A 10,000-nucleotide genomic window follows, 5' to 3' on the forward strand; every position below is an offset into this window, starting at 1 on the left:
GAGAAGGGGAAAGAGAAAGGAAGGAGAAATAGGATGCGGAAACTGGTAAGAGAGTGAGAAAGAGAGAGACAGAGAGAGAGAGAGAGAGAGAGAGAGAGAGAGAGAGAGAGAGAGAGACAGAGACAGAGAGAGAGAGAGAGAGAGAGAGAGAGAGAGAGAGAGAGAGAGAGAGAGAGAGAGAGAGAGAGAGAGAGAGAGAGAGAGAGAGAGAGAGAGAGAGAGAGAGAGAGGAGAGAATTGAGAGGAGAGAGGAGACACGGAGACAGAAAAACAGATAAACAGACACAGCAGAAATAAGACAGACTCGGAAAGAGAAAGAGAGAAAGATAGAGAGAGAGAAATATAGATAGATAGATAGAGAGATAGAGAGAGAGAGAGAGAGAGAGAGAGAGAGAGAGAGAGAGAGAGAGAGAGAGAGAGAGAGAGAGACAGAGATAGATAGATAGATAGATAGATAGATAGATAGAAAGATAGATAGATAGAGATAGATAGATAAATAGATAGAGAGAGAGAGAGAGAGAGAGAGAGAGAGAGAGAGAGAGAGAGAGAGAGAGAGAGAGAGAGAGAGAGAGAGAGAGAGAGAGAGAGAGAGAGAGAGAGAGAGAGAGAGAGAGAGAGAGAGAGATATAGATAGATAGATAGATAGATAGATAGAAAGATAGATAGATAGATAGATAGAGATAGAGATAGAGATAGAGAGAGAGAGAGAGAGAGAGAGAGAGAGAGGGAGAGAGAGAGGAGAGCATTGGTATTAGGGGATTACCGCGTAGGATAATGCCACATACAGATATGAGGATTGGAAGGATTTCCAGATTAATGGATTCGGGCATTACGTGGGGGGGATTTTGAGGTGGGCATGGGGGGGGGGGGAAGGGGAGGGATAAGGGGGTAAAGGGGAGGGGTAAGGGGGTTATTGGAGGGGGAAGGGGGGAAGAGGAGGGGGAAAGAGGGGGGAAGGGAGGGGAAGGGGGAAGGGGAGAGGGGAAAGGTGGAAGGGGGAAAGGAGAGGGGAAAGGGGGAAGAGGATGAGGGAAAGGAGAAGAAGAGGGGAAGAAAGGGGAAGAGAAGAGAGGAGGGAAAGGGGGAGTAAGGATATAGGAGAAGAAGAGGATGAGGGAAGAGCGAGAAGAGAGAGAGGGAGAGGGGGGGAGGGGGTTAAGGGGGAGGACGAGATAAAGAAGGGGAGAGGGGAGCAGAAAACGATCAGAGTACAAAGGGGTATTTAATTTCTTACGTGAGATCCAGGTCGTGACGCAGAGACCTGAATTATATACGGTCTGCCTAAGCGAGAATGGCGGGCGGCTGTTGTTTTGGGAAGGAGGGGGGGGGGGTGAAGTAACTCCAGGGGGGGGGGGGGTAGAGAGGTTAAAGTAACTCCCAGTGGAGGGGAAAGGGAGAGGGGAGGAGGAGGAGGGGAAAGGGAGAGGGGAGGAGGAGGCGAGAGGGGAGCAGATGGTGGGAGGGAGGGGGAATACGTGGGCGTGGAGGAGAGGGCGGGAGGGAGGACGGGAAAGGAAGGAGGAGAGGAGGAGAGGAGGAGGGGAGGGAGAGGAAGGGGGAGGGGGAAAGGGAAGAAAGGAGGAGGAGGTAGAGGAGAAGGGGAGGGGGTGTAAGGGAGTAGGAGAGGTGGAGAGGGTGAAGGGGAAGGGGAGGGAAAAGAAGAGGAGGGGAGGAGGAGGAGGGGGGATAGGGAGAAGGGGAGGAGGACTGGGGGCAAGGGGGGAGGGGGGGAGTATAAAGTGCATGCGGTTGTACGGAAGACATCGTGGTATTGGCTTTTGGTATCGAGTTAGGAAGCCAAGGTTTATCTTGTACAACACCGGCAAATGGTAATGCTAATTTGGGTATTGCCGAGAGGAGGCGAATGCGGTAACTGCTTTTCCTCTGTTTCTCTTTCTCTGTCTGTTTCTCTTTGTATATGACTGGTTCTTCCATTCCCTCTTCCATTTCTCTTACTTTCTCTTTATTTCTCCTTCTCTCTTTCTGCCTCTCATTCTCTATCCCTCCCTCTCCCTCCTCTCTCTCTCTCTCTCTCTCTCTCTCTCTCTCTCTCTCTCTCTCTCTCTCTCTCTCTCTCTCTCTCTCTCTCTCTCTCTCTCTCTCTCTTTTTTTTCTCTTTTTTTTTTTGATGATGACGGTGATAAAGTGAAGGTGATGACAAAAATTATGATAATGATCATGAGAATAACATTGACAGTCATAACGACCTTCATGACAGGAATGATGACGGTGATGATGTGTATAAAGATAATCCTTATTTTCTTCCTCTTTTATATCTCATTCCTTCAAATCCTCACTTCCTTAATTATTGTCTCTCTCTTTCCCACTTTCTTTCGCTTCTCTGCTTCCCCCTCTTTCGCATTTAATTGTCAGTTCATCACCTCTTCCCCTTTCGTCTGTCTCCCCTTCCTTTCTCTCTCTCTCTCCCTTTCTCCTTCTCCTAATTTCGGTTATTATCAGAGCCTACTTTCTTGTATCTATCATCTTCCTTCCCCCTATTGCCCTTCCTCATTTTTTCAATCTCTCCCTCTCTATCTCTCTCTCTCTCTCTCTCTCTCTCTCTCTCTCTCTCTCTCCCTCCCTCCCTCTCTCTCTCTCCTCCCCCCCCCCCTCTCTCTCTCTCTCTCTCATTAGCCTCCAGTGAAGAAACCACAACATACATTCGATCACTTATAAGAAGATTGCGCTCTCCTTTGAATTCTAAATACGGTTTAGTAAGTGTGATGACGTCATCTGTTATAGGCAGCGAGTGGGGAGCCGCAATCTTGTAGGCCTAAATTGCATCACATTTGACTTTAGCATTATAATTGTCATCTTTGTTTGTTTTATTATCGTTGTTATTACCATCATTATTATCACCATTGTTATCATCAACATTATAACTATCGTTATTTTTATCCGTATCATTATTATCAATATTATCATTATCATCATTATCAATACTATCACGATCAATATCAATACAATCATCATCATTATTGTTATAACACTACTGCTCCATCACAAAAATTAGAATTACACTCATTCGAACACTAAAACTATTACTAATATATTATTATTATAACTAACATCTTCATCTGCAACTACATTTATATTTAAAGAAACACACACACACACACACACACACACACACACACACACACACACACACACACACACACACACACACACACACACACACGGGCGCACAAAAACTACTACTTTTTTCCTTCCAACAGGATTGGTCGAAGTTTTATTTGCATATCACACAAATATATCCCTTACGAGTAGTCATTATTCGTGACCGGTGCGGGAAGTTAGTGGCAAAATTTTGATCACTGTTTATTTACATAGATAGATTGATATATGTAGGTAGATATACAGATACATACATACATAGGTAGATAGGTAGATAGATAGTCAGACAGATTGAGAGGCAGATGGATAGATAGATAGATAGACAGACGGATTGATAGGTAGATGGATAGATAGCTAAATAAGTGGGCAGGTAGGTCGATTGATAGATAGATACCTTACATACATAGAGATAAACAGATAGGTAGACAAGCAGATAGATGAACAGATATTTTAGACATATAAGCAATAAGCCTAATGAATCGATAAATGTATGATTTTGAATGCTCATCAACACATCCTTAAACTAATTCACAAGGCAAATAACATACAAAGGACACTCTTAAAAATACTTTGAAAAAAAACAACGTAGAATACTTGTACACATAAAAATACATTAAGCCAAGGTTTTCATGCTCGTCGGCGTTCGAGATTTTCCTTGGTTAATCCGAGAAAAAGAGAGAGAGAGAAAAAGTTCCAGGTAGAGTGAATGCTGTCTTAAGGGAATTAATTTTGATGTCTTGAGGTCTTGAATATGCTTTCTTGAGGAATAGATAAATATAAAAAAATAATGCATACATATATGAAAAAAGGAATAACTTAATCAATAAACAGAGATAAAGAGATAAAAATGGAAATAGATCTGAATTCAAACACACATATATATCTATATCTATATCTATATCTATCTGTCTATCTATCTATCTATCTATATATATACATATATAAACAGACAGACAGATAAAGAGATAAAGTGATAGATAAGCTTACATATGCAAACTAACCCTGAGAAAATAAATACTTAAAAAAAAGAGTTAGCAAATATATAAGAGAGATAAAGAGGTTTTACACGCCCGTTCACCGTGAGCCAGGCTGTAAATCACTTGGTTTTATTGGGCTATGTGCCGGGCTAAAACTGTGATATGATTGACAACTTTACTGTTCGGTGTCACTTGCTGGCGTTGTTACGGTATTGCTATTGGTGTGGGTCAAAAGAGAGGGAGGGAGAGAGAGAGAGAGAGAGAGAGAGAGAGAGAGAGAGAGAGAGAGAGAGAGAGAGAGAGAGAGAGAGAGAGAGAGAGAGAGAGAGAGGGAGAGAGAGAGAGAGAGAGAGAGAGAGAGAGAGAGGAGAGAGAGAGAGAGAGAGAGAGAGAGAGAGAGAGAGAGAGAGAGAGAGAGAGAGAGAGAGAGGTGGAAGGGGGACAAGGGGGAGAGAGGGAGATAGATAGATAGATAGATAGAGGGAGAGAGAGAGAGAGAGAAAGATAGATAGATAGACAGATAGATAGATATATAGATAGATAGAGAGGGGGGAGGGAGGGAGGGAGAAAAAGTGAGAGAGAGGCAGGGAGAGGGATAGAGAAGAAGATAGGGAGAGAGGGAGGGAGTTTCTTTTCATTTTCTTTTTTATGAGTGTGCCCTTTCTTTTGTACATCCGGCAGACAGCAAAAGAGCTAGCGTTAAATAGGTATAGATAGATAAATTTTGACATTCAGGCGGACTGAGAGACGGACAATGATTTCAGAAACCCCGTCAACAACCTCACACGACGGCCTTTCTGCCCCCTCCCCTCTACCCTAGCCTCTTCCCCAACCTCCAACTCCCCCCTTTCTCTACCCCCAACCTTACCACCTTCCCAACCTCCCCCTTTCTCTACCCCCTACCCAACCTCCCCCCATGCCCCCTTCCCAGCCCCCCCTTCTCTACCCCCTACCCAGCTTCCCCTCCTTCTCCCCCCTCCCCCCTGCCTCGGCCTCATCACTGGCACCAGAGAACAAAACAGCCGGCGACTTCTCAGCAAGGCTCCGTGGATGTCAACAAACACATTCTCGGGACTTAGCTCCTCCTGTGGGTGCCCGGTGCCCGGTGCTTAGCGGCCAGAGTGGGGCACGTGGGCACACACACATGTATACTTACATACGTACATCCATGGGCGGACACACACTCACACATAGGTATACGATAATAGACATGCGTGTACAGGCGTGGATACCCACAAGAGCACGTGTACGTTCATAGACACACACACGTACACACGCAGATACACACACACACACGATCCTTTGACGATTATGACTGTGAATTATGAGTACTGATTTCTTAAAACATTTTGTCGGCAATAAAAATCTCTTGAAGTCGGGATGTGTGAGGTCAGCTACCCGGACTCCCGATGTCATCCGACTTGCCTTCTCAAATCATCCGACCTGCTACCCGATAATATATATTTTTTTCTTATTAATTCTTATTCTGCCTCTTTCCCCTTCCTCTCACCGCTCCTATCTGCCTTCTTTTCTCTTAACCTTCTCCTCCTTTTCCCTCCTTCCCCCTCTCCTTCCTCCTCCTTTTTGCTTCCTTCCTCCTCTCACTTCGCTTCCCTTTTCCCTCCTTCCCTCTCTTCCGTCCCTCTTATGCACCTCCACCCCCCTCTCCGCCCTTCCTTTTATCTCTTTCCCCATCCCCTTCCCCCCTTTCCCTCCCCCCCTCAACCTCCTTTACCCCTTCATCCCTTAGTCCCCCACCTCCATACCTTACCCTCCCCCCCCCATCACATCATCCTCCCCTTCCCACAGCCCCCTTCTCCCTCCCCTACTCCCCTACTCCCTGCCCCCATCGTGACCACCTTGAAACGCCAAGGATTTGTACCAGAACAACAGCTGATCTTCGTCATTGGCTTCTGATGTCTTTGTGTGTGTATGTGTATGTATGTGTGTGTGTGTGTGTGTGTTTGGGGAATGAAAGATGGAAGTTCAAAGAAGATAAAAAGAGAGAGAAAAAAAAGAAGAGAAGAATATAGAAGAAGCAAACAAGAAAAAACAAATAAACAGGCTGGAAGAAAGAAAGAGGAAATTGAGCAAGGAGGAAAAGACGAAGGGGAAAAGAGAAGAAGATTAGGGGAAATCATAGGAAAAAGAGGGAAAAAGAGGGGAAACAGGAGGAGGGGGTGGGGGAAAGAACCTGAATTCAGCTACCTCAGTGCAGGTGAAGTCTTCGTCACCATAATTAACACACAGGCAGCGGATTGACCGTGTTATCACCCGACGCACACAACAAAGCCATTCGGGCTTGATAGGTGGGAGGGGGGGGGGGGGAGAAGGGGAAAAGGAGCTGAGAAAGTGAGGAGGGAGAGATTGAGGGGTAGGGGAAAAGGGGAGAATGTGGGGAGAGGGAAAGGGAGGGGAAGGGGATTGAGGGGAAAATGTGGAGGAAGGGAGAGGGGCGGGAATGGAAGAGAGAGGGGAAGGTGGAGGGAAGGGGAAGATGTGGAGAGGGTGAGGAAGGGAGAGGGAAGGGAAAGTGGAAGAAAGAGGGGAAAAATAGGGAGGGAAGGTCAAGGGAAAAGGGGATGGTGAAGTTGAAAGAGTAGAGAAAGAGGAGCAGGGAATAAAGGATGAAATGGGTGGGGGGGGGGGGGGTTAAGGGAAGAACGAAAGAGGGGAAGAGGGAGGGAGAAAGTGGGGAGAAGAAAAGGGTGAGGAAAGGGGAAGAGGGGGAAGAAAAAGAGAGAGGTGGGGGACTGAGTCAGACATAAGCGAAAAAAGTTCTACAATGAATCAAGATGCAAAAAAAAAAGTATATATATATTTTGGTTGGATTTGGTGAGAGAGAGAGAGAGAGAGAGAGAGAGAGAGAGAGAGAGAGAGAGAGAGAGAGAGAGAGAGAGAGAGAGAGAGAGATTTGGTTGATCTGACAGACGGGTATAAAAATACAGAAAAAAAATATAAACAAACGTACGGACCGACAGACAGACACACCAACATACATCTAATAATCCTTTGAAAACAGATGCGTGCGATCTCTATACCCTTCGGTCAGTCAGCACGAAAGATCAGATAATATGCAAATTTACACAATTACTGCATGGAAAATTTTTCTTCGAGATTAGTCCCAAAAATATGTCTAGATTATGCGGGATTAAGACCAAGATCAGGCGGGAAATTAGATCCAGCTTACGTATCAGATTCATGAGCGTTGGCTCCGTCGCGCGCGCGGGAACTAAAACCGGGTTGTGGAATCGAGGCGTCGTTCGGCTATGACGTGGATTCCGCTTACCCGAACGCTACCGCATGCTTTCGGATTCGCGTGCCTGCTTAATTCTCTTTATCACTTTCTCTTGCGGTTTATCTCCCCCCCCCCCCCCATGTGAAAAATAAGAGAAACATTAAAAAAAAACATTCTCTACGGTTTTCTTGGTTTACTTTTTGCTTCCTTCGAAGGAAAATATAGACAGAGAATGAGTAAACGCATATGAGGATAATTTAGCCGGATTTGCTGTGAGGGAGCCGATATTCACGTAATTATTAGCGTTGGTGTGTTCATTCTCATTCTCTCTCTCTCTCTCTCTCTCTCTCTCTCTCTCTCTCTCTCTCTCTCTCTCTCTCTCTCTCTCTCTCTCTCTCTCTTCTGCTTTAGTCTCTCTCTTTACGTCTGTTACCAATACAAAATCGATTAAAGAAATAATAATAATGCCAATAAAAACAATGACACACACACAAACCTAAAAGCACACACATACAAGCACACACACACACACACACAAACACACACACACACACACACACACACACACACACACACACACACACAACCACACAGACACACACGCGCGCGCGCAGACATACACACGCGAACAAACATCCCTGTGTATTCGGACAGCTATTGTAAGGCACTGATAATGGCACTTAACGCACACCACATTGCATAAGAAACGGCACTGGGATCCAAAGTAGAACGAAGGAAGAAGAAAAGGATAAGATAGTGACAAAAAGATCGATAAATAGACAGATAGAATACGTAGCGAGAGAGATATATATGGCAATAGATAGATATATGGTAATAGACAGCTATATAGATCCGCGATGGTGAGATATAAAGAAACGAGCCGATAGATAGACACATAGAGACGTATACAGTGAAAATAGATTACTACAATAGAGAAACAAGATCAGTAGATATGTAGACAATAAAAAACAGCCAAAATAGATAAATCAATAGATAGGTAAAAAGCGATAGATAGCGAGGAGCGGTGCAAGAGGGATAGTGTTTTTGAATCGATAACCCACAGCTTTTATCAAGGGCCTTAAGATGCAGGTGGATAAGAAAAAGGAAAGGGAGGTGGAGGAGGAAGAGGAAACAGGAGGAGGAAGGATGAGAAGACGTAAGGAAGAAGGAGAAGGAAGAGGCAGATGAGGAGGATAAGGAAGAGGAAGAGGGGAGGAGGAGGAGGAGGAGGAGGAGGAGGAGGAGGAGGAGGAGGAGGAGGAGGAGGAGGAGGAGGAGGAGGAGGAGGAGGAGGAGGAGGAGGAGAAGGAGGAGGAGGAGGAGGAGGAGGGGAAGGAAGGAAGGAAGGAGGAGGAGGAAGGAGAAAGGAGGAGAAGGAAGGACACAAGGATACAGGGAGAAGGTAGGGGAAAACGAGAAGAAGGTGAGGAGGGGAAAAAGGGTGAAAGAAGAGAGAAAAGGAGGAAAATTAAAAAAAAAGGAAATAGGAAAAAGGAGGTTGAATTAAATAATCAGGAGGAGTAGATAGACTAGGAAAAACGAAGAGGAGGAAGAAGGCGAGGAGTAAGGTGGAAGATAAAGATAAGGAACATAATAAAAAAAGAAAGAAGAAGAGGACGAGGAGGATGCTCAAAATAATAAGGTTTGGGTGGATACAGAGAAGGAGAAGAAGAAAAAAAAAAAAAGATAGATGAGGAAGAAAAGAGTATGAGTGAAAAAAAAAAAAGAAACAAGAAGCTAAATACAAAGAGAAACGGGGAGAGAGGACTTAAATAACACACAAATAAAGAAAGAAATGAAAGAGAGAAAAGAGAATATTTAAGAATGTGAATTTGAAGTGATAAAGAAAAGGAGAAATAATAGGCGAAACAAAAGGGAAACGACAAACGGCAATAGACGTAAAATCGAATAATTAATGACAAGGCAAAAATCTAAGACGTATGAAGAGAGAGACAAAGAGAGAGATAGATAGATAGATAAATAGAGAGATAGATAAATAGATAGATAAATAGAGAGAGAGAGAGAGAGAGAGAGAGAGAGAGAGAGAGAGAGAGAGAGAGAGAGAGAGAGAGAGAGAGAGAGAGAGAGAGAGAGAGAGAGAGAGAGAGAGAGAATCAGAATAACGGACGGAGAGACAAAAACGAAAGGAAGGAAGAAACACAGACCCAAAGATAGACAGAAATAGATCGAGAAAAGGAGAAAAAGGCAGGAGAAAACGATTACACACGAGATGGACGGATAAATTGAGAGAGAGAGAGAGAGAGAGAGAGAGAGAGAGAGAGAGAGGGAGAGAGAGAGAGAGAGAGAGAGAGAGAGAGAGAGAGAGAGAGAGAGAGAGAGAGAGAGAGAGAGAGAGAGAGAGAAATGAAGAAAGAGAGAAGAGAGAAGAGAGAGAGAGAGAGAGAGAGAGATGAAGAAAGAGAGAGAGAGAGAGAGAGCGAGAGAGAGAGAGGGAGAGAGAGAGAGAGAGAGAGAGAGAGAGAGAGAGAGAAATGAAGAAAGAGAGAAGAGAGAAGAGAGAGAGAGAGAGAGAGAGAGCGAGAGAGCGAGAGAGCGAGAGAGCGAGAGAAAGTGAACAATTTGAACAAGGGTTGAACAGTGAACAGTGGACCCTTGGTATCGTGCGTCGGTAGGATTACTGGCGGTCCTCATCCCCTTAATCCTTCTC

The 10,000-nt window shown here is 44.8% G+C and overlaps 1 protein-coding gene across 1 annotated transcript in view; it reads right to left on the bottom strand.

Annotated features, from left to right (window-relative positions):
• The window catches only part of LOC125042097, a 111,928-nt gene that overhangs the window by 78,562 nt on the left and 23,366 nt on the right, over positions 1 to 10,000 (bottom strand). The gene's annotated exons all lie outside the window — the stretch shown is intronic.

The sequence above is a fragment of the Penaeus chinensis genome, chromosome 31 (genome assembly GCF_019202785.1).
Source record: "Penaeus chinensis breed Huanghai No. 1 chromosome 31, ASM1920278v2, whole genome shotgun sequence".
In the NCBI taxonomy this organism is placed as follows: Eukaryota; Metazoa; Arthropoda; class Malacostraca; order Decapoda; family Penaeidae; genus Penaeus; species Penaeus chinensis.